Here is a 23,320-nt window from a genome sequence, read left to right as displayed (position 1 = left end):
GGCGGAACGGCGCTCGGCAGCCAGCTCCGTGCTGGGAATTGTCGTCCTCTGCGTGGCGCAGTGCACGCCGGGAACTGTAGTGGACGTGTTGGGGCCGCGCCCCGGGCGGGGCGGGAGCGGCTCTCCCGGGCCTGCCCGGTCCCTGCCCGCCCCGCGGGGCGACGGGGGTTGCGGGCAGCAGGACGCGGACCCAGGCCGGCCCGGGACCGGGGGCTCGGTGGGAGCGCGCAGACCCGAGCCCGGCCGGGCCCGCGTCCCCGCGGAGCTCCCGCTGCACCGGGGCTCTGCAGTGGGGCGGCGCCGTTCGACCTGCGCGGGCCTCCCCGCCCCGCCGGGCGCGCGCTCCTCATTGCCGCGAAACTCGGGATTTGGGCCTTTTTTTGGGTTGTTTTTATTTAAATAAAACCCGCAACAGACCCCCTCCAACAGGCGGCTTGGCCGGGGCGGCGCGTTCTGATTTTCCTTCTCAATGTCAATCGCGGTGCTGCTTAAAATGTAAACAGCAGCAAAATCCGGTGTCTCTCCTGGCGCCCAGGGCTTAAGTGTCGTCAAACCGGATCAGCCGGTGCGCCCTCGGTCCCCTCCTTGCTCCGCGGCCGGCGTTTGGGAGGATCCTCCCCCCGCAGCAGCTTCCCCGGGGCGGCGGGGAGGATCCCCCCCGTTCCGGGATGTGCTGTAATTTCAGATTTCACTAATGAGCTTGCCTGTGTGACCTGCACACCTTGTCTGTGTTGCCCTTTGCTTTGGGGATTGATGGTTGAAGCACCTAATCCTGCCCACCCGGCCTCTGCCTTTAATTGTTCTGAGATTTGAGAACTTGCTCTGTATCACCGCACGGGGACTGGCCGTGGATGAATAAAATTAATCACAAGTAGTGCTAAGAAACAGAAAATGAGGGAGAAAATTGTTTCTGCTAATGATTCTTTTCCATTTTGTATTGACATGGCCGGCTGCGTGCTTCCCTCTGCCAGCTCGGGCACCGTGCCGTGGACCTGTTGCTGTGGATTCAAGGTGTTCCTGGGTTTGCTGGGAGACCAGTGCGAAAAATTTAGATTCCAGTAAGCAACACCTCTCTGATAGTTATTTAAAGCTTCTGTCTGCATTGTTCCTGAACTATTTCCTTTTTCCTCTAAGGCAACCTAGAGAAGGAAAGCAGCCGTCCCTCAGGTAGCCTGCTCCCACCTCACTTGGAGTCTCGCCTGCTTGTTGGGTTGGAGGCCAACAGAGAACCTGCGGAGGCTGAGTGTGGATCTCCCACCTCCTGCCTGTTGTGGAGTCGGCCTAAGATAACACTTCTGGTTTGGTCCAGGGCAGCACAGAAGTGGGCTCGTTTCTGGTGTGATTCACGTATTCCACTTTCAGAGCAGAAGATGGACGTTGATGAGACTATAAAATGGGCATGCTTGCTTGAGACATCCTTCCTTACCCTTTGAAGTGCACAGAAGTGTTCCCACTGATTCCAATGCGAAAAGCTGCCTCTTTGTCTAGTGTGTTGGTCCGTATGGCAGTTAGTATTTCATAATGATTGGAAGGGAAAAGGACCAGGGACTGATTAATGAAGACTTTGGATGCTTGAAGACCAGGGTATTTTAAACAGTACATGTAATTTGCAGATCAGTAATTTAGTAGTTTGTTTGGTTGTGTGTTTGTTTTAAAAAAAAACACACCCAAACTGATCCAGTTAGCATCTTAGCGGTGGCTAAAATTGAGTGTAAAAGACAGCCAGTTACAACTGAAAACCTTGCACTGTGAGACCACCTGTTATTCCTGTGGTAACAAAAATAGCCTGCAGAACAACTGAAGATGAGCTGAAAGCAAGACATTGAAATCAAATTGCAGGCTAGGTTATCTGACAGCGTCCTTCACAGTGCCAGTGACCACCTGGAGTCCAGCATTATGTGAGGACTGGCATGCATAGCAGCCAGAGCCCATCTCAGTCATGTAGGGAATCACTTTCCAAATGGAGTTTTCCTGCCAACGGGGTTTGTTTGCTTGGTGATAAGAAACAATGGTCAACTCAGTTTGTTACTTGAGCATTTTAGTGACGGAGAAGTGGAATCTGGCATCGCGTGCTAAATCCATTTTCTTAGCTAATCAAATGCCAACTTGGCAGCCTCTCTAGAAAGCTGATAGCACTGGGACAGGCGTTATTGTGGGAATTGTTTTCAACAATCTCTAGTAAGTCTGCTTTTAAGACACCTCTTTCTGTTGGGGAAAAAACACAGTTATCACCTTCAGGACTGGCAGAGAGAAGAAAAAGGCATGGGCATTGTCTGCAGCTTAATATTGTACTTGTTGAAGTACTGTAAAAACAGGAATGGATCTAGCTTTGAGTAAGCTTAGTACATATTTACTGGAGTGGTGTTAGCCATAGCTGAGAGCAGGGAAAAGAATGGCACAGAGGACCTAATTCCCCTTGTTTTGTTGGAAGAGGGACAACAAGAGGAGACACGACTTTTCCAATTACAGATGAGGGATTCGATCTGTTCTTCTGCTAAAAAATATGTAGTTATACCTCATTTTTTGCATCTGGGGTCAACTTAAACTAGAACATAAACTCATTTCTCTCACAGGCCTTTCCAGTTGTCAGAAATAGCTAGAAAGCAGAAATACTTTGCCAAAACCCTTCGATCTGGGAAAAGCACCGTGCACTTGCAGTGTGACGGTGCCGAGTTGGTGCACTGTCTTGGTGCCTCTTGGTGCCACCCCGTGTGGCTGGAGAATCAGAGCAAGACTGTCCTTGAGCACAGCACAATAACACCCAGGTCTCAAGTTGTGACCCCGTGGTGTGCAGCTTCCTAAAGTCCTGAGACTTGACCTTTGGATAAAACTCGATGCTACTTGACAAAGCTTGAGAGTGGTATCCAGGGAGAGGACAACTCGATCTAGGTTACATATCCTTACTTTACTGATGTCACAAACAAGTTGTTATTCTTGTAGACTGCAGAAAGCCTCACAACCACAAAACCAGCAATAATTTTATAAATGATAAGCTTGTTTTCCTCCTCCTCTTCCCAACATGCTCCAAGTGCAGCAGGCAGCAGAGATGCTGGAATCCAGAGAGTTTCATAACATGGCAGCCGCTTGCTGAAAGCCTTGCAGATACAAAACAACACTTATTTTCAGTCTTGAGAAACATCTCCTACTAAATAGAAGAAAAAAGCATTTAGGTGAAGCAATGTTGCCAATCCCATTTGTTTGTGAGGCTTGTTTTCCATCTTTCCACATTTTAAATGCTTCTTATTTTCATTCTGCCTTTTGAGCCGTTCAAGTTCATGTTTTCCATTTTTTTCCGTATGACAAGAAAGTCTGGAATCAAGTCCTTACTTTAAAACCGAAAATCTGGTTGAGAGTCCCATATAATCATATAGCTCGAGACATACGGTGTTTAAAAATAAAGCCACTTCCATGAGAATTACCCATCTTGAAGGTGTTTTTTTTTGTTCTCAGTTTAAGTAAACACTTTGTTGACAGTTTAAGAAGCTTTTAACAACACCTAATCTGTGTTTGCTTTCCAGGCAGATCTCTCTCTCTTTTCTTCTTCTTCTCTTCTAAAGATCTAGAGCTTGTATTACCTCTATACGTGCTGACGAGGTCAGAAATGTAGTGTGACTGTGATGTGTGTTGAATAATGCACACCGATGCTTTTAAAAATAGACGTGCAGATTTCATGCAATTGTCCCCTTAGCTGCTGAGTGGTAGCACGGGATCCAGAGCCCATCTTCTTCAGAGAGAGGAGGAGGAAGGTGGCTTGGGTTTACTGGGGGTGGGTAAGGTGGGGAATGGAAAGTCTCGTGTGACTCCTCCAGGGAATCACAAATGCCTTCAGAGCCTGAAGCTTGGTAGCTTGATGCTTAACCCAGCCCTTGTTTTTGGGAGTAGACAGATGAGTGATTTCTTTTAGTTGAGCTTTCTGAATATACTCATTTAAAATCTGTCATTGTTTGATGCAGTGGTATCCTCAACCTGTACACACAAGGCAAGAAGGAGATGTCCTTATTCACTGTGAAGATTTGTCTTTCACCGCTACATACGTGAAAGTGCCTGGAAATGTGTTATCCAAGGAACAGAGGAACAGCTGTTTGATGGGCTGCCCTTCCTGCTCCATCCCTAGAAGTAACGTCCAGTAAATGCAGAGACCTGCCCATCGCATTGCCCTGTCTAAGTCCCACTATGGGCTCCCAAGCCAGAAGCTCTAAAGTGGCATTTCTAGGACTTACTGCTCTACTTGTGTGGTTTGAATCGCTCAAGTCTTTGGCCTTGTGCCTTCAAGTGCCAGCAGAGACATGCTGTAATTGCCTGTAAATGCACCATCTGTCATATTATTGTTTAATTATTCCAGCTTCTCACCACCATGCACTGCTCAGTGTCTCTCTTGCTATCTTTATTTAATTGAGTGGAAAAAAATCTGAGACTTGCGCTTCACTTAATGTCACTTTGTATTTACCCAGCATCACTGGTTCCTACTGTGAAGTCCCAGCTTTTGTGTGCAGAAGTCAGTCTTCTATATAGAAAAAATAATGTCAATATGTAAAGCATATGTTAGAAAGAGAATCAATATTTTAACACACAGTAAAGTCAGGCCATAAATCTCTTAACACAATCAAACTATTGTATTATTATCCCTGCTGTTCCCTGAGAAACAAGAGGAAAGAAAAACTCTTGAATAACCAAGTCCTTGTCCTCACAATGCAGGACTGTTCTTAGCCTGTCGCTCTGTCTGCACGACTTCTTTCTTTTCTGTCTACTAGCTCGCGTTTTCCTAGTGTGTCAAACACCTTCCCGTTCAAGATCCGTCTTTCCCCGGCCCATCCCTGTTGATCTGGTTCGGAGTACGACCGGGATGTCAGCTCTTTCCTGAGATCAGCTTGCGATTACGAGTTCCACTGCCTCCTTGTTACCATTTCCAACATCTCTGCACTTCCAGCTTTACAACCCACTCCTCATTAATGTGTGTTGGAAAAATCATCTTTCGGAGCTCCCTCCAATGCTCTCCTTGTCTGTATGGCCTATAAAAATCTTGGCAGCACACTGACTGCTTTTCTTTCCTCAAGCTGCCCATGTCTGTGACAGATGCGTGTCATTTTTCTGGTCTTACGGCTAACTTCCAGTCTCTGAATCAGAACAATCTTTTTGTACAGCACCCCGCACACAGGAGCAAGACAAAGGCTCCTGCACACTACCACAATAAGAATAAATATTCGAGTTGCTCACACTCGCTCTGCTCTAGCTTTCATGGCTCTGGGCAGAAGGAGTTTCTTGGTGTCCTTTTGGAAGGTCATTCTGCACCTGAATGATCTAATTTTCAGGGTTTTTTTTCCAGAAATCCTCAAGCGAAATTTTTCTGTACAGGTGCACTCTTTGTATCACCTGGCTCCCTGACTGAGCTGGCATCATTGCTAGGGTTGTTCTTCTTGTTTCCCGTAACTGAACTGTAAGATTACTCATTTTGTACTATTTTCTGATTTGTTTTATTGTTCATCCATCTCTTTCCTGCAGGAAAGAGCAATTTATGTAATGATTTCACTGTGGAATTGACTTCAGGCTTTACTGCTATTTGTCACCATTCAGGAAATCCATCCCTGGCTCCAGGAGAACACTCAGTCCCTGCTGATAGCCTGGAAGAGAGAGAGAAAATAGATACCAGAGCTGCAGCTATTAAGACCAACAGGCAAATATTTTATTCCAACTCAATTTTCTCTTCACTAATTACTTTTGAAGAATTTTTTATCTTTGTGAGAGTATGAATGAGGGTTTCTTTGTTTCTTTTCTTGGGGACTCTCCTGTTCTGTTGATCTTCACTTTTTCCCACATTTCAGACAGTGGAGCTTGCAGCAACGGCAAGATGTAATCCCGAGTAAAACTGCTTCTGCCCGTGGCCTAGGTTAACCTGCTGGCAATGATACTTGCCTGGGCATGGGGCAGCTGGATTTTTAAACAGCTCAGCATTGATGTGCTGCCACTCCCAGTCACTTTTAGGGCACAGTTGAATTGTTTACAGTAATCTTAAAAAAAACCTCATAATAAAATTGTTCTGCCTTCCTGGGGCCACCACTCCCAGAGACCTTTCCCTTTCCTTGGTGACTGCCGGAGCCTCTTTGCTTTGGCTTCACACCTTTAGCAGCTAAAACCAATAATGTACAGAACTGGTTGGCTTTGGGCTGTCTCTTTGAAGGACAGGCTACAGTGCTAGCCTGTTGTGGCTGGTGAGGACTGGAAGATCCGAGAGGACCGTGGGGCAGTGGAAGCCTGCTCCCTGCTTTATGCAGAGTGGGGGCAGGATATGCCCTTGTATGAAGTCCAGTAGAGAAAAACTTGGGCTACACTCGCAGTCCTTCATACCGTGCCACACCAGTCAGCCTGGTACTAATCTTCATGGACCTTTGGAGGCATGAAATGACACGCAGTGTAAATAAAATCTAAGCCACACCATACCAGCTTATCGATGCCTGCCAGTTCTAGAAGGCTGACACGAGAGCCAAGTGAAACAGGTACAGCGGTAGGAGATGTCGTGTACCACCTGCAGGCACACAGAGCTACACCCCTCGCGCAGCACCGGAGTCCCACAGCAACGTGTGGCATGAGAAAAGCTGGTGAACCCATGGCCACTTAGGCTTGAATGCACTTTCCTGGGGAGGAAGTGGCTTTTCCCTTGGAAAGCCCAACTCCCCAGGGTCCACATGAGGTCAATGGAAAAAGTGATTTTTTCAGAATATGATTCAGAGTGCCTAAGCACAGGCTCATCTTATTGACTACAGAGAAGGCTTAACCTCTGTAGATTTAAACTAGCTTTTGTGAATACCTATCCTCTCTCTCCCCTTGGTTTTGGGAATTATGCTAGTACTGAACATGGTTAGTCCTTGGTGGGCACGTTGCTACTGAAATCCAGGTGCTGCAGAGCCAAGCTAAGAGATGCTTGTCCACCACAGCACAGAATGTCCTGTTGGATCCTGCTTTGTCCTTTTGTGTTTGCCTGGGTTGTCAGAAGTGGATTTGCAAGTACCAGAAGAACAAAAGGAACTCAAGAAATGTTGTTTTCTTTAAGGTTGGCATGACCAGAGTTGGAATAATCAGCATCTGTTTCAGTTTAACTGAGTTTTTCATTCCAGCCTTTCTCCCCTTTCAAAGTACAGACAACTGAAGCCTTTAATTTGCCCTTTCACTGTAAAGTAAGAGTTTCTAACAGCTTATACTATCCTGTCTAGAATATCTACACTAGAAAATACAGTTTATTGTCTGTTGTGAATGAGAAAGCTTTTGCTTGTTTCTGTTGTTCATAGTGTTGACTTTGAAAGATAAATTGTTTGAACTGGTTGACTCTCCATTTGTATAACTGAAGATTAGCTTGCTTGATAGCCTGCTGGATTTGCAGTTTTCCCTTGCACTAAATAAACTGAAGAACTGCTGGCTCTGGGGCAGTTAGGACACAGCACATACTTGAAAAAGTTTGTATGCATACAAGTAAATACAAGAAAATGATGTGATGCATAGCATTTTGGATGTGCTGTTTCAGCATTGGTATGTCCTGTCTTTCCACCTGGAGGAGCTCCTGTAAGACAGAGGAAATCTGTTTAAAAAATTGCTAACAACCTGACAGACGTAGAGAGGTGGCTACTGAGTTGAAGGTTTACAACCCTAAATCACGCTGCTTGGTTTTGAGAACATAGGTACGTTAATCAAATTCTGTGCTTTTATCATATGCTTGCTTTGTAGAACCAAATGGAGGAAAAAGCAAAACTAATTTCTTGTCAGTCAAGTAGGCAGACCTGACTCTGAGCACATAAAAGGAACAGACAGTAAAAATAGCAACATCTTACTGTACTGTAGTCCTCCAAAAGAGAACCACATTTTGAGGTTCCCCTTCTTTGTATCCTTCTTTGTATTGCAACAGCATCTCACACCAAGCAAAAGCTTTCACTCTGGTGGGGCAGTCTCTGTTTTCAATGCGATGGATCTTGTCAGCCGCTCTGCTGCAGTATTGGCTTCTAGACATTGACAAGGGCTCTGAATGTCTATGTGAATCCTCCAGATAGAGTTTTGGTGCTCAGCAACTTCCTCTCTCCCCTTCAGCTCCTGAGTTGTTCCAACTCTTCCAGCCTTCCCAGTTTTTGTATGCTCATAATAAAGGCAGTGGAGCCAAGGTGACTTTCGAGGGGAAGAGAGAAGAGCAATGATGGAGGCATACACTATTTTTGGGATTGGTATGATGGTCACACATTGAAATGGGCTTTCTTGTGCCATCAGCCTTCACAACATGCTTATCTCCCCCAGAACAACTAAACCCGTTGCAACCCTTCACTAAGAGACTGAAGCCAAACCTCGGGCAAACCGATGATTCAAGAGAAGGGAAAGGAGTAGGACAGGGCAGCCTGGGTAGATTGAGATGTAGAGGAGAGGAAGAGAAAACCTAGGACTGGGAATCTGGAGGTTTAAGATGTGACAGAAGGAAACTGAGGTTCACAAAGTGGAACTGGGACTTAGAGGAGTTTTATGCTGAGACTGGCTGGCAAGGAACTGGCAGCAGGAAAGGGACAGAATACACAGCAGAATTCAGCTTCTCAGTACAAGGAGATGAGAAGGAAGAGACAGGAAAGTCAGGGGATCGGCAGTGAGATGAAGAACCAGACAAGAGACTGAACTAGGACCTGGTGTGAGGAACCAAAGTTGGAGGCTCTGTTGGAGGATGAGAAAGGAGAGACAGCCTGGGGAAGGGACCGGTGATGGATGTCTGAAAGCGGAGGTCAGGCAGAGGGGTACGGGGAGAGCTGCGGGAGGCAGCCCCATGCAGAGCAGAGGGGCGCAAGGGTGGCAAGGGGTGCAAGGGGACATCCTGAATTCCAGAGCTGGAAGTGGCACAGAGCTTCCCTGGGGCTTGGCCTTCACCTTGGCTCAGCCAGCAAAGAATCTGCCTCTTGTGCTGTCTGCCCCAGCCTGCAGTACAGAAACGACCAGAATTGGGTGTCCTTGGACGAGGCGGCGGCAGCTGCCTGCCTGGGGGAGGAGAGCGGGTTTCTTGTAGTTAGATGACAAAAATTTTACAGTTGGGAGGAGGTAGTGAAAAGGCCACATGACCAAGAGATAAAGGGCCAATTCATTAGTCTGGCAGCCACTAAATTAAAAAAAGGCAAGTGGGGCTATTATGTCAGAGGTATCTGAATTCAGTCAGGGATGATTCTGATGTTGCTATATTGATCTTGTGGTCAGCTTAAGCAAGCTTAACTAATTAATTGCTTTATTGTAGTTCATTGTGTAAGAGCTATCTCCTAATAAATCACACTGCTTTGTAGAAACATGCTTGAAACAACTATGCAAATACTAAATAGCCTTAGGAACGGTCTTATGAATCCACTGAATAATCCAAATTCCAACAATCATCCCCCTGCGCTGCTGGTCCAGTTGGAGGATAACAATTTGCTGTTGCTATTGGTTTCTCTTTGAGTTGGAGGGCACACAAAGGTACCAGCATGGCTGATGACCCACAGAGGTGCTGCAGTGCTGCGTGGTCCTGCACTGACAGTTGCCCTTCTCAGGAATGCAGGAGGTGCTACAGGTATTAAAGGAACGCTATGACAGTTGCAAAGCCAAGCATTTAGAAGTTGGGCAATGTCCAAATGAAATTGTCAGTGAAACCTTAATTCAGAACCTGTACGCATGTAGGTTATGAAATGCTCGTTAATTATATTTTCCGTCCTGTTAATTTCAGTGTGGATGGCAGTAATTCATGATCCTCACACACTTCTATGGCTTTTCTGCAGCAAGAGAGTCTGAGGAACCTCTGACTTACTGTCTGTGGGTCTGTCTTAAGGAGAGGTACTCAGTTGCAATACCACAATGTTCAAAATACAGGCTTGTCAGCGTAGTCTCCTGATGCTGAGGCCCTTAACTAACACTTGGCCTTAACAACACTGTGGCTCTCACACTCGCCTTCTACACTGGGCCAGGGCTGTGTTGATGAAGATCTGGGGACAAACAGTGCTGATGGAGGCTGGGAGTAGGTTGGAGCTGAGCTCTCCAGCATCCAGTAGGAGGGTGTAAAATTAACTACTCTATTTGTGCAGATTAAAAACAAATCTTGCATGTATGAATTTTGCCTTTGCAAAAATGTCTGTTAGTACTGATTGTTGGCACAAGTATTACCTCGGTATTGGTCTAATATCATAAGACATATTTAAGGAATTGCAGCAGAAGGGTGGAGTTATCAGTGTAAATTTCTTGGCTGATTCCTTGTCTAGTGACAATTGTCCTGCTTTGCTTTATATCGGCTTTTTAGTTTTATGTTTCATCATGAAAAGAGCAAACGAGTTTTTCTGAGTATAAATAACTTTTTTTTTAGATTTCCAATGATATTTTTGAAAGCAAAGCAAGTAGAAATAGAAGTAAGATTTCTAACAGAACTAGAGTACATGTAGCATGTATCTTTGTACATAGTTCTCTAACGCTAAAGAAACTGGGTACGCAAAGAGCCTGAGAAATGTAAAGTACATAGTCAACAAAACATTCAGATCTGCCCTGTGCATGGTGAACACACACTATGATTTTTAATATAGAATATGTAGTTTTATATATGTGTTCAAATAAGCGACACATGGAAAAATTCTTTCAGACTCCAGGTTTTTCAGGGTAAAGTATTTCCATGTCTTGTGGGGGACTGGTGCACTGAAGGTTTTATTGAGTAATAACAACAAACAAACATCCAATCATTGTAAGAAATATGGTCATTAGGAAATTATACCTGGTTTCTGCCCTGTGACTCACTACGCCAAAAAGCCATTTCTGCTTTTAATGCTGTTCGGCATTTATCAGTAAAAAAGCGTATAACCACATTGAGCTGTCTGGTTGCCAAAGAATCCCACAAAGGAAAGTGGCAGAACCCAAATAATCAGATGTGAGAAGCCTTGTTTCAGTGAAACTAGCCCCGATGGCTGACAACACTTGGAAACGACTGATGGAAAGAGCACATCTGATACAGGAAACGGCTCCCAAATTCACCCATGGTTTTGACTGTGCTGAGGTGTCAGCTTTCTCTTTCAGGTAGGGGTGACCCATGGCAGGAGCGGGGTGATGCACGTACGGCAGTGAGAAGCGATATTTCATATGAACTCGTTATATTACAATTTCTGATCCTGCCTGTCCTGGGCGGCAAACTCTTCAGTTAAACAGTGGCCTGGGGGGAAACCAGCTCCTATTTGTAATACTTCAACGAGCTGCTGTCAGAAACCGCCTGCCCTCACTGAGGGAAATCTTGACGAGTTTCTCCTCCGTGTCGCAGCGGTGACGTGCCGAAGGTTTCACCGGGACGTGCGGGGTCTCCGGTGTGAGGCAGCGCAGGCCTGGCTGCCCGGTGAGGTGCCGGTGTCTCACGGGACCCCGAGATGAGCCGCAGAGGCAGCGGGCGCCCTGTCCGAACGCGCCTCGCTGCCGCTGCCGCTGCCGCTCCCGCCCCGGGAGGCCGGTGCGGCCCGCCGGGCCGCCTCGCCGTCGCCAGGGGCAACCGGGCCACTTCCGCCCGCCGCCAAGATGTCGGCGGCGCCGTAACCTGGAAGCGGTCGGTGGCCCCGCGCCTCGGCGGCCCCGCCCCCGTGGTGCCGCGGGAGGTCTGTGGGCGGGGAGTCCCGTGACGGCTCGGTGCGCACAGACGGTGGCCGGCAGGGGCGGGCGGGGAGGGGGGGCGAGCGCGCCGCGGGAGGATGGCGGAGCCGCACGGTACGGGGCGGCCGGGCGGGGGACGCGGTGGGCCGGGGGGCGGCGGGGCTGGGCTCGGGGGCGGCGGGGCGCGCTGAGGCGGCGGCTGACAGCGGGCGGGGTGGGCCTGGCGGCGGCCGGGGGCGGCGGCGGGAGGCCGCGGGCACAAAGGCGGGGAGGGCCCGGGCGGCAGGTACCCGGGCCGGGGGGCGCCCCATGCCGCCCCAGCGGGGGCTCGGCGGCGGGGCAGCCCAGCCTAGCCCGGCCGGGCTCCGCGCACCGGCACCCGGCGAGTGCGTGTGTGTGCCTGCCTGCCCCGGCGGCTGCAGCCCCGCCCGGCCGCCGCGGGGCCCGGGGCAGGTGGGGCGGGCCGGGCCGGGCCGGGCCGGGGCCGCCTGCTGCGTGCCGGGGGGCGGGGGTGGCCGATCGTCCCGCCGGGCTCGGCGGCCGGGGCTGCCCCGCTCCTCCGGGCTGCCGGGCGATGGCATCGACCAGCCACCGCCACAACAACAACAACAACAAAAAAGAGAAAGAAAGGAGGAAGCTCCGCTTTACAGCCTCACCTCTTCTCCTCCCCTTCAGCCGCCGGTACCGAGAGCTGGGGAAGAGAAATTTAAGGGGCTTCGCGTGTGTGCGGTGGCTCTGACGCTCAGGGTAATGATTACCGGCGTCCAGGGTAATGATTACATCTGCCGCTGTGTGCCAGGGCTGTCCCCCACCCTCCTGTGCAGGCGTGAGGCTCCTTTCCTGTTTCACCCCGTGGATTTGGTGTGGCAGCTCAGATGGAGCCGAGGAGGCAGAACCTCCTTTCCTAAGCCGTCACCTTCCTGCCTAGCCAGGTGATTTTCCCCGTATTTAAAACGGAGAGGCGTCCCAGAGAAAGTGGTGTGACAACTTCCCGCCTCTATTTGTGGCTGCGGAAGGTGTTTTCACCAAGTTGTACGTATCTTTCTCTAGGAAAAGGTTAAAAAGCTGTAGTAAGCGTAGCTGAGGTGGACGGCCGTGTGTGTTGACTAAAATTGCAACTGTGCATGAGCTGTGCAGAAATTGAGCAGAACCGGAGTTTGGTGGAACTGTGTTGCTGCTTAACTTTAACGCCTTATTTACGAGCAGGTACGGAGATGGAAAAGAATGTCGCAATGTGTGAGAAAACAGTTACAAAGTACTGAAATAGCAATAGCAATTTTTAACTCAGGTATTTGAGGTGGGACTATGGAAGCATACGTTTTACTGAGTTCTGCACATGTGCAGACACTTTTGAGGCAGAATATTCATGACCAAGGAGTTGTAATTGTGTGTATTGTCATTGCTGCAGTACTCAGTTGGGATTTTTTTGACTGTCAAAATAGAGATTAGGCTGGTTTTAGTAATTACCTCAGGGTCTTAATTTTCTACTGTTTCTTGTCTGCATGTTTGCCTTTCTACTTATTGTTTCTTCTTTTTGCCTTCTAAACTGTGTTTTTTTAAATCGCTAGTCATTATTGGATGCTTCTATTTATAAAGTCAAGGGCTTAAAGTAGGTGGTGGTCAAATTAAGTCACACTTATTTACAGCCATATTTCAGGCATATGTTGTGTGATGATCTTGATATAATCCTAGCCTGGTTTTGGGAAAGATTTACTGTATCCTATGAATTTGTTATTACACTGTTGTGCGTATATTTTAATTTTAGTAACACCCTTATCCTCTTAATTCCTGCTGAATTATTTGGCTTTGACTGTTTTGCTTTTCTGTGTAATTATTCTTTGCTGTGGATGAGTAAAATGAGAGATTATTTTAGTAATTTAAAGCTGGATTCTTTTTAATTTAGGCTAATGTTTGTCAGCCATAAGGTTGTCTGTATGTGTGGTAAGGCAAAACATGTACATCAGGCAAAATTAATTTTATGTATAATCTTGTAGTACAGAGAGATAATTCCAGACAAAGCTTTCCTTGTGTCCACAGCCTTCCTTTGAGGAATAATGAGGCATCCTCAAAGAGGATGCTGTCTTCTGCCACATTCCTTTATTCTGCTCTTTTTAGAAATGTTAAACAATCCCCAACATTTTTTCTTAGGGGTGATGCTGAGGGTAGGATTGATAAACAGTGCTGATTGCGAATAGCTGCTGTTCCCGGTCTAGTTTTTCCTTCCCAGGGTGACATATCTGTAAGGCAGGAGGTGCTGGGAGGGGCGTTCCTTTGTTATGGTGACACTTAAATCGCACTGACGGGTATATTCTCCTCCAGGAATTCTGTGTGACTGGAAGGATTCTTTCAGACGATGAATATTTTCTGCAGCTGTGTTCCTGCACTCTTAGCCTGTGTACTGAAATTAGTTGCTCTGAAGATCGCTGTTCGTGTGCCTTTTAGGAAACCCTTGGATTGATTGTTACTTGGCTGTGGCTTTCTAGAAAAGAATGTTTCTGCTGAAGTGGCGTGTGTGTGACAGTCCTGGCTGGTCACCGTGCGGGCTGGCTGCTGCCGACCTCTCTACAGCACCCACGAAATAGGTGGATGTATGTGCTTGCATGTGTGCATGCTCCTCGGGCATGTTAATTGAATTAAGGCTGCTAAAGTATCCTCTGTTTGTTACGAATGAGAAGGATTCGCATTTTGTGATCCCTTCTTGTCAAGGCTGACGAAGCCCTGCGAATAACTGGGCTCTCTCTTGGGAAGGCTTAGCCTGATGATGAGGCAACAAAACCACATTCAGAGGTCTCAGATGTTTCCGAAATACAATCGAGGAGAATTTGGCTGGGTGCTAAAAAGGAACAGTTTCTTTTCAGCAGCATCGTGTCTGAAGAAGGATGAAAACTTGCGTGTGTGGAGGGGGGGACGGCAGCACTCGCCCCGTCCCCTCGCCCACCGCAGCCATGGCCGGCTCACCCAGCGCCCACCTCACCCGGCTCTCCTCCGTGGGGCATTTCGGGTGTCTCCTCGCCCTCTCGCTCAGCTTGGCTTTTGGCATTTCCCACCCAAAGGCTCGCTTTTTATGTTTTTGTGTGTGGCAGCTTTGTGGATGCTCTTATTTGAAGTGAGGCTTGCTTTCCTCTCCGTCATTGCAATACCTTGTGTTTATTTTTACTGCGTGCAACTGCATCTCAGGAGATATTTCTTTGTCTCTTTTTCTAGTGAGTTTATGTGTGTGTGAGAGAGAGGGCTGTGGAGGACACAGCAGTGCAGATTAAACAGCCAGTTGTAACTAGATGGTAGAGAGAAGAACACTTGTTTACATCAAAATTGTACGGGCTGATGTATCTGGTGTGTTTGATACAGTAGTCTTGCTATGTTACAAACCGTACCGGGATAAAATGTAACAGGTTGTATAATAAGGAGGTAATGTTTGCGGTATTAGCCATTGACCTTGATTTGCTTGTTTTTGCTGCATTACTTGGGCTTGACTGTGTTGTGAAATTCACATAACGTACTATTAAGTCTGGGCATCCTCCGACACCAAAATTGGTTCAATAAAGTAATTTTCAGTATAGCAAAACAGTGGTATCTGAGTAAAAAGGGAATTTTGATTACTAAGAATTTTTCTGTCATTAACTTCTGGGTAAGGGATATGTTTTGTACAGAAATTATACAGTGTTTATAATTTCCTTTAAAAAAGTAATTTTATAGTGGGTAGTTAATTTTAGACTGTTTTAAAATCGTTGCAGTCTAAGAAGCACTTTATCTGTGTTACTCTACAAGAGAAATACGTATTGAGAAGAGAGCCTCTGGTATGATTGTAGACCGGCTGATCAGCCTGAGAATATGTTAAGAGGCTGTGAATTGGTGTAGATAAATACTAGGAGACATGGTCAAAGAACTTCTTAAAACAATCTGGCGTGCCTGTACACTTGGTTCTTTTAACATTGTTTTACTCTTAAGGTGGACACATAAAAAAAAATAGGAAAGGCTTGAACGTATGTGTTTGCTTCTCTACAAAAGTGTTGCACATTCACTCTGAGAATACAGACATTAGATCCTAATTTGCATGCCTGCCGCCCTTTTTGTTACAAAAAGTACTGGAGAGTATTTTTTGCCACATGAATCTGTATCTGACTCTTTTATTTATTATTTTTTAGCGTAGTTGAAAGTTTGCTGCTTGTCTGTCAGCGGTGTTGGGGTTTTGCAGTCCTGGGTAGATGAGCTGTGCCCCAGCCCAGTTGTTCATCTTGAGAAACAGGCGACTGGTGCTCCCAGTAAATTGGTTGTAGCTTGCTCTTACCCCTTCCATGCTAATCCTCTACAGGCTTCTGTATCCTACAGTGCATCATATTCTGCTTGTGAGGAAGATGTGTGGAGCGATCCAGCAGACACTATTTCCATGGAGCCCTGATGATCCCGTAGATATTGTATCCGGTTCAGTGGACCTGCCTTACCCTGTGGTCAGCGGGGTTTTGTTACACACGCATCCTAATTGTTCTTTCTGTTGGCATTGTACACAGACTGAAGGGGCTGTGCACCAATGCAAATAGCCTTTCTAATACCTTACGCATTTGCATTATAATGGCTTCATAAATATTACAGCACATCTCAGTTCACTCTCTCACTGCTTTGACTGCTGGGGTTTAAAATAGGTTCTTTCTGTAACACAGATCTTGTTTGGGTTGGTATTGCTTTGGAGAGGGGTCCTGAAGTGTATCTGTGTTAAAAAGGGAGGCCTGTTTGCGATGAGGTGCAATTTTAACTCATCTGTGTTCTAGTCTCCCACTCCATTGAGCCCACAGGTTGGTACAGGCGCTTGGAGGAAAAAAAAAAAAACCCTGGGTAGTTTTTCACCAACAATTTCTAAAATCACTATATTTGCAGAACATGTTTGTTTGAGACTTGGGTTTGCATTTATTTCCGGAAATCCTATAGGTGTTGGTGAGAATATTGTATGCATAAGGAATGCGAAATATTGTGCCACCAGTGTTTTAGTGCCAAAACGTTTGATGACTTGTGACTAACTTTACCAGAAGTACCCCGAATTTCCTTTGAAAGTGTTGATACAGTGATGTGACTGAAAGCAGACCCTGTTTTTGGGAAGTGGTGGCAGATTGCCATCACCTATCTGTCAAAAGTTTGCTTTACAAAGTTCTTAAACAGAACAGGGATTAGTATCACTGCCTTGACTCTTAGTGACTTGTAGATGCATAGAGGCTTTTAAAAATCAGCGTAGAATGCCATCTTTTACAGGTTTGAATTCATTTCTAGTAGCTACAGCCTTGTTATTAATGTATTGTGTCAAATTTTGTGAAGGATAATATATTAAACTATTCTTTATATTTCTGGCTGATCAGTTGTAATCCTAAGGTTTGCTCTGTCTTACACAGTTCAGTTTGTGAAAACTGCAGCAGGAAATGTATGTATAAATCCAAGTGTTCAGTTTGGTTTAGACATCTGATGTCCCTCTTTCACTTGTTTGCACATATTGAAGTGGCAGTAGTTCAGTTCAATGATATAATGAATGACTCTGTTGGAACTAAAGTTACGAAAACAGTTTTCTGAGGCAGTGGTAGTATTCCGAGAAACCATAAATGTACTTATAACTTCTAGATGATGATTGATGATTCACTTAAATGTGAAGAATTCTGCTTAGTGCTGCAAACAACACACATACTACTGTAATACAGTAGATATTTATGTTTTTATATATTTATACAACTAAATATATATTTGATATATATATTTATGTAATATTTATACAGTATATATATATATACACGCATCCTGTCAAAAACCTGTGCGTACTAGAAGTTCAGAGTAAGTATTTATAGCAATAGGCATGGAAATACCAGGTTAAATAATGTTAAATGAAAGAATAAAAATAATCCTGAAGCCCTGACACCTGAGACCTTAAGCTGTAGTGTATTTATACTTTATATGTACTTGGATTTTAATTATCCATTAGGTATTACAAATAATGTTGGTTTAATACCCCAAAGAATCTGGCAAAACCACTTTAGGATTTGCTGTTGTATTTAGATCTATGCTTTTGGTGTTTCCATCCTAATAGAAACTAGTATTAAATCAGAAATCGAAGAGGTGATTCATGACAGTCTGAATGATCCATTGGTCTATCACGTTGTGTTGACTGGGAAGAAAAATAAACATATTAATTACTTTTACGAAGAAATACTTGACTGGCAGCCAAAAAGACTAAGGCCTGATACTTATTTCTAGCCAAGGTACAGCAAAGATCGTGGGGAGTCGGGCTTCTTGCTTTTCTCCTCTGTGTCCCACTCATCGAAATCCTGGCAAATAGGGGATTTTACTCTCTCTTCAGAATGAGGCAGGAGTGGTAACCTGTGTACTTGTAGCATGTGAACTGTCCAGTCTTCTGTATAGTAAGATTTCACGCTGTTGTATATTTTTGAGGCTGAAAGTTAGGTTATAATCTGTTTGTAAATCACAGGATTGATTGTGTTTATGTAGAATTATCCTGGGAGGAAATGCTTATGTTGTGTCAAAATACTTAAAGCAAAAAAATACGCTTTTTTAAAAAAAACTCTTTTAACTGTTACATAGGTTCTTTATTTTTGAATGAGAGAGCAATTCAGCCTGTCACTGAAACTTAAAGCTTGTATAGCACAGCAGTGAAGGTCCTAGTAAATTTGTACGTAATTGGCTAAAGCCACATATACTGTGCAGCCAGGTGCTGAGTAAAGTTCTTAGTGCTGTGCAAGGGTTCAGGATCTTAGCTTCAGTCTTATTTTTCCATCATTTTATACCTAATCCAGCAAAATACTGGAGATGATTCCATCCTCATTAAGGAAAAAAAAAAATCCTATAATGCTTCCCCCCACCTCAACAAAAAACCCCAAATCAACCCTCAAGGCAAGGAAATAATTGTATAATTCTTATTCTCTTAATTTAACTGATTTTGGAAATTGTGATGGTAGAGTTTTGTATTCTTTTCTATTCCCCTTCCACCTCCTCCTTGAGTCAGCTACTGCAGAAAAGCAGAACTGTGCGTTTCTTTTAATTCTAAGGGATAACCGCGCAGAGAAGAGTCTTCAGATTTCCGTAAATGCCAAGTCCTGTTTAGAAGCATTTAGTTACACCCGGTCACCGTGTGGAGCAGAGAGAAAATGACTTCACTTGCAAACTATATGGCTCCTGGAGGCATCAGGTGGCTTAATATGTAAACAAAAGTCCACAGCAGTCAGAAATAGATCTTTATAAAAAGAAATAGTGCAAAACAAAAGTGACCTCCTAAACAAGGAAGTGAAGGACTATCAGAAAATCCATCTATATCGTCCTGAAAAACGCTGATTGTAGCAGAATATGAAGGACTTATCATGAAAACCCATTTTGCTGTTGCTTCTGACATGGCAGTTAGAGCACATGACTTTTTAAATTGTTTCTTGTAGATGAATTATTGTATAATCAAAGGGTTTAAAGCCAAGAAAAGTCCTATAAAATATGCATAATTTGAAGTGATTTGCACAATTTTCTCATTGAAGGGATGAATGAGATAAATGAAGCCTCAGTTCAAATATTCTTAACATACTAAATCTGTGACAATTACTTTTCTAACAGATTTTAAAGTCTAATGGCTACTGTATGGTATTTGCAAAACCTAAAATATTTCTTATTAAAGAGAATTTTGTAATACTTGCATTTACATGAGTTATATTGAATTTAAGATTCTGGATTATTTCTTTTCAGGAAAAGGAAAATTTCTTAGTAAAGAACATGAATTAAGATACCTGGGAACTTGTCTTTGTGCAGCCAGTTTTGTTCTACCAAGTCCCTGTGTCTCTCTTGGGCTGTTGGACAGTGTGCAGGTGATGGCAGATTTCAGGCTATCGTATTTGTTTTTCATGGTGGGCTACATATTTGCTTTTTGGAATATTCAAACAATTGTTTGGCAGCTTTCTTGATAGCATATTGTGTGTGGCAGGCCTAGTTAGGAAGGAAACAAAAGTTTAAACATTATAGCCATGAGTTTTAATTCACATAATAAATACAACACCCTGTTGTGTGCTTCTATTTTATTTTATTTTTTCCATGACCTCATCCATAAATTTATTTACTCTGTTTTAGGTCATTGTTAGGCACGTTTTTACCGTGGTAATTTCTCTTCCCAATAAGAAATCTTCAGGGAAATGTCGGTTGTTATTCCTTGCATTTAAACTGTATAGTCTTGTCTTTGCAATCCAGCTCTTTCGAGAAGCCCTAAATCATACCCGAACAGACACCGAGGTTTCAGTTGCATGCTCTCATGGTAGTCTCATGTTCTCTTCTTCTTCTAAACCGAGATGCTCTTTATTGAACCAATTAGCTGTTGGGTGCAAGCCAGAACTTTCTCCTGAAATCAGAATTAATGAATAAACAAATGGCACTGGAAGGATTTCTGTTCTCAAGGGGTAGTGACAGCTAATGTGTGACAAGGATGTGGTTTGTGTCCTGCAGCCCCGGTGCCCCTGTGTGTCCGTCAGTGCGTACTTGGTCCTGTCGAAATCAGTGGGGTAAGCTTCTGAACATGGAGCATGCGTTCCCATCGAGTATTTGGTGGTATGTCTGTCTTGGAATGTTTTTGAAGCCATTCCAGCTCTTCTGTAGCCAGCAGATGGGATGCATACGCCTTCATTAACAAGCAGTTAACTCCGCTGGTACGGCTGAATTTTCATCACGCTCTGGTCTCTGACTTGGCTCTTTCTCCATTCCGTCTCCCACTGCTTGTTCTGCCCTCGCTAAGAAGAAATCGGCACCAGCATTACATGCTCCTGCCCTCCTGTGGTAATGAAAACCTAAATGTTTTTCTCAAAATCAGGTGGTGTAAAAATAAAAGAGAAAGAGAGGAGAATAAATCATAGAATCATAGAACGTCCTGAGTTGGAAGGGACCCACAAGGATCATCTAGTCCAGCTCCTGTCCCTGGATATGACAACCGCACAGTTCACACCATGTGTCTGAGGGTGTTGTCAAGTCTCTTCTTGAACACTGTCAGGATTGGGGCTGTGACACCTCCCTGGGGAGCCTGTTCCAGTGCTCCAGCACCCTCTGGGTGAAGAACCTTTACCTAATGTCCAGCCTAAACCTCCCCTGGCACATCATCCTGCCATTCTCTCGTGTTCTGTCGTTGGTCACTAAAGAGAAGAGTTTGGTGCCTGTCCCTCCTCCTCCCCTCGTGAGGAAGCTGTAACCATGATGAGGTCTCGCCTTAGTTTCCTCTTCTCCAGGCTGAGCAAACCAAGTGACTTTAGCTGCTCCTCATACGGCTTCCTCTCCAAACCCTTCACCAGCTTTGTAGCCCTAAGGAACTAGTTTTTCTCTTCTGGAGCAGCTGCTCGCATCTTTCAAGATGTATTGCTTTTGGTGAAATGTTCTGCTTCAAAAGCCCTGAGAAAATCAAAGTAATTTCTAAACTTGATGTTACGGTATCAGAAAGACCTTGCAGCCTTTTATAGCTTTGAAGTAACCTTCTGACCTTTTGACATGAGATGCACTATCCCTTTTGCATCTGCTTGGAGAAACGAAGGCACAGGAATTGCAGGGAACGTTTTTACCAGCAGCAATGGCAACGGGGTTGCTCTACCTTCCTTGCTGGGACAAGGGGATCTGGAACCCAGTTCCTGCACATGCCGAGGGTCACCAAACCAGCTGGGTGACCCATGCCAAGCTCCCTACAGGTGAGGAGTGGAGGTGGGTCCCAACCCCAAACCCCTCGCTCCTTCTAGGGAGGCAAAAGGTGGAGCGAGGCAAATGGGTGCAAACCCGTTACTGCCGTGGAATGTTTGTCGGTAATGAAAGCCCCGCAGAGCAGCGTGTTAGATCTTGGAACCTGTGGTGTGAGAACAAGTAGTCATGTTGCCTGAAAGGATCCTGAAGTGATTGTGGTCTGTATGTGACCTCTCATTTCTTTAGTGATCCTCTGTGTTACTAATACTAAAAGAAGGCTGCTCTCATCTTGGTTTCAAAGCTAATGGTATATATAAACTATGGACACACAACTTCAGTCTCTTCAGGCAAATGTTTTTGTGTTATTCTCAACATGTAAAGTCTTGGAACGAGCAGTCTGTGTTTGTAACAGCTTTCACTCTTATGACTTCTAGTGTCTACTGAAACTACTTAAACCTGCTTCATGTTAACAGGAACACTATTGCAGTTTGCACACCGTTGATTCTTTGGGCAGCTTGTTGGCTGTCTTTCAAAAATATTTAAGGTAAACTGATCAGTTGTACACCACGGTAATCTAAAAATATGCTTTAGAGCTGCATCTCCTGATTTTTCCCCATCATTTTGTACTATTACAATGTCATTTTTGGACCTCCTTCATCTGTGAAGCCCCTTAATTAACAGTGAAAATACACTACACAGAGTTCCAACAAAAAAAAATTGCTCCAGAATAAGTTTCTGTAATCTTTGCTGTAATTTCTTACTTTGTGACAGAGAAAGCAAGTTAACACAGGGTAGAATGGTGTGGAGAGTGTGAAAGCTGCTCACTGCAGCTGCTTGTCTTTGTTCCCGTATTTTGGGGTGACATGAGTTATACTGCCAAGGAACTGGTGTGCTGGAGCGTTTGGCTATGGAGTTACTCTGTTGGTGAATCTGTCTAGAGACACAAGGTTTGCAAACAAAAGTAGACAGAGGGAGCATGGAAAGTTTGTATGTGAGTGCTGCTTTCAGAGTGCTGCTGATTGTTACCTGAAGCTTTTTCTGAATAGGAATCTAATAATGGTTTGAGCTGTTCTCTTGCACTTTTTCAGTGATAAAGCCGTGATGCGTTTGTCGTGTTTGGACATAACGAGCAGAGGATAAGGAGCTGCAGAAAGAGTTCTGCATGGGTTGTGTGTGGCTCATGGACTGAATTGCAGGTTCTGTTTAAGCGCAGAGTGTAAAATGACTGTTCGGACTCTTGTCTCCCTATCAAGAGTTAAGTTTTCTTTCCTCTCTGAGCAACTTTCTCAAGTATTGGAAGGTGAGATGAGCGACAGCATTGGTTATCTGTTTTAATTATGATTTTTATATAAATTTAGTGGTTTATGTCTTCGCTTATGAACTAAATGAGAGACTTAGGAACTAGTTAATGAGTTTACATTTGTGAGATTGTACTTTGATCGCTCTTCTATACGTACTGCAGGTGTGTGTATATATTCATCCAATACAAATGCTTACTGATTTTCGATTTTCAGATGAATAGAATTAATGCCAGAACTGTTACTTTTTCCCCAGTTTCTGACCACTTTTCAGGTGGCTGCTCTAATATGAGGTTTACAATGACCGGTTATGAAGATGGGAGTTCCAGAACCCCAACACTTAGGATTCCTTTGGATTCCAGTTTTCATTGCTGCTAAAACTCTTAATGCTAGCGAGCACTGTAATTTGTGTTATCAGTCAGATGAGGGGACTGGTTGCATGGTCCTTTTTCTTCATGTAATGTGACCATGGGCACTTGACATTGGAGCGTACTGCTTGGTTTTGATTATTACTGATATGCAGCTTTTAGCACTGCCCAGTCCTTGCAGCCTGGTGTAAATAAAGTATCCTGGCTTGAAAAGCAGTGACAAAGTCAAATGAGTTTTTCTGATATGAAAACTTAAATATGTGATCACAGAGCAGACTAATTAGCCAGTGCTAGGAATTTGGTTCTTTTAAGTCAAGCTTTTTATTAGCCTGTAAGGTTTGCTTCTCAGTATATGTTCTGATATGCTGACACCATTGTAATTGTACCATTATA

At 44.8% G+C, this 23,320-nt stretch overlaps 1 protein-coding gene and 2 long non-coding RNA genes across 6 annotated transcripts in view; 2 read left to right on the top strand and 1 right to left on the bottom strand.

Moving 5' to 3' along the window:
* Positions 1–17: 17 nt before the first annotated feature.
* On the top strand, positions 18–3,415 carry LOC110360705 (uncharacterized). Its single transcript, XR_002416783.2, has 2 exons — positions 18–1,058; positions 1,135–3,415. It is a non-coding gene; the product is annotated as an uncharacterized LOC110360705 (long non-coding RNA).
* Positions 3,416–4,590: 1,175 nt separating this feature from the next.
* Positions 4,591–12,499, bottom strand: LOC135579755 (uncharacterized). Its single transcript, XR_010473452.1, has 2 exons — positions 12,246–12,499; positions 4,591–5,618 (listed from the first exon to the last, which is right to left on the bottom strand). It is a non-coding gene; the product is annotated as an uncharacterized LOC135579755 (long non-coding RNA).
* SHOC2 (SHOC2 leucine rich repeat scaffold protein) overlaps positions 11,495–23,320 on the top strand; it is a 70,729-nt gene continuing 58,903 nt past the window's right edge. The window contains exon 1 of one of the 4 annotated variants that reach the window (XM_065067033.1): positions 11,495–11,625. The gene's annotated coding sequence lies outside the window, so the exon portion shown is untranslated. Of the gene's footprint in view, positions 11,704–12,134; positions 12,522–12,610; positions 12,796–23,320 lie in introns of those variants that run through there. The other 3 variants (XM_065067031.1, XM_065067032.1, XM_065067034.1) reach the window with 3 other exon arrangements.

Source organism: Columba livia, chromosome 6 (assembly GCF_036013475.1).
Source record: "Columba livia isolate bColLiv1 breed racing homer chromosome 6, bColLiv1.pat.W.v2, whole genome shotgun sequence".
In the NCBI taxonomy this organism is placed as follows: domain Eukaryota; kingdom Metazoa; phylum Chordata; class Aves; order Columbiformes; family Columbidae; genus Columba; species Columba livia.
Note: the sequence above shows the minus strand (reverse complement) of the source record. Positions and strands in the feature narration are given on the sequence as shown.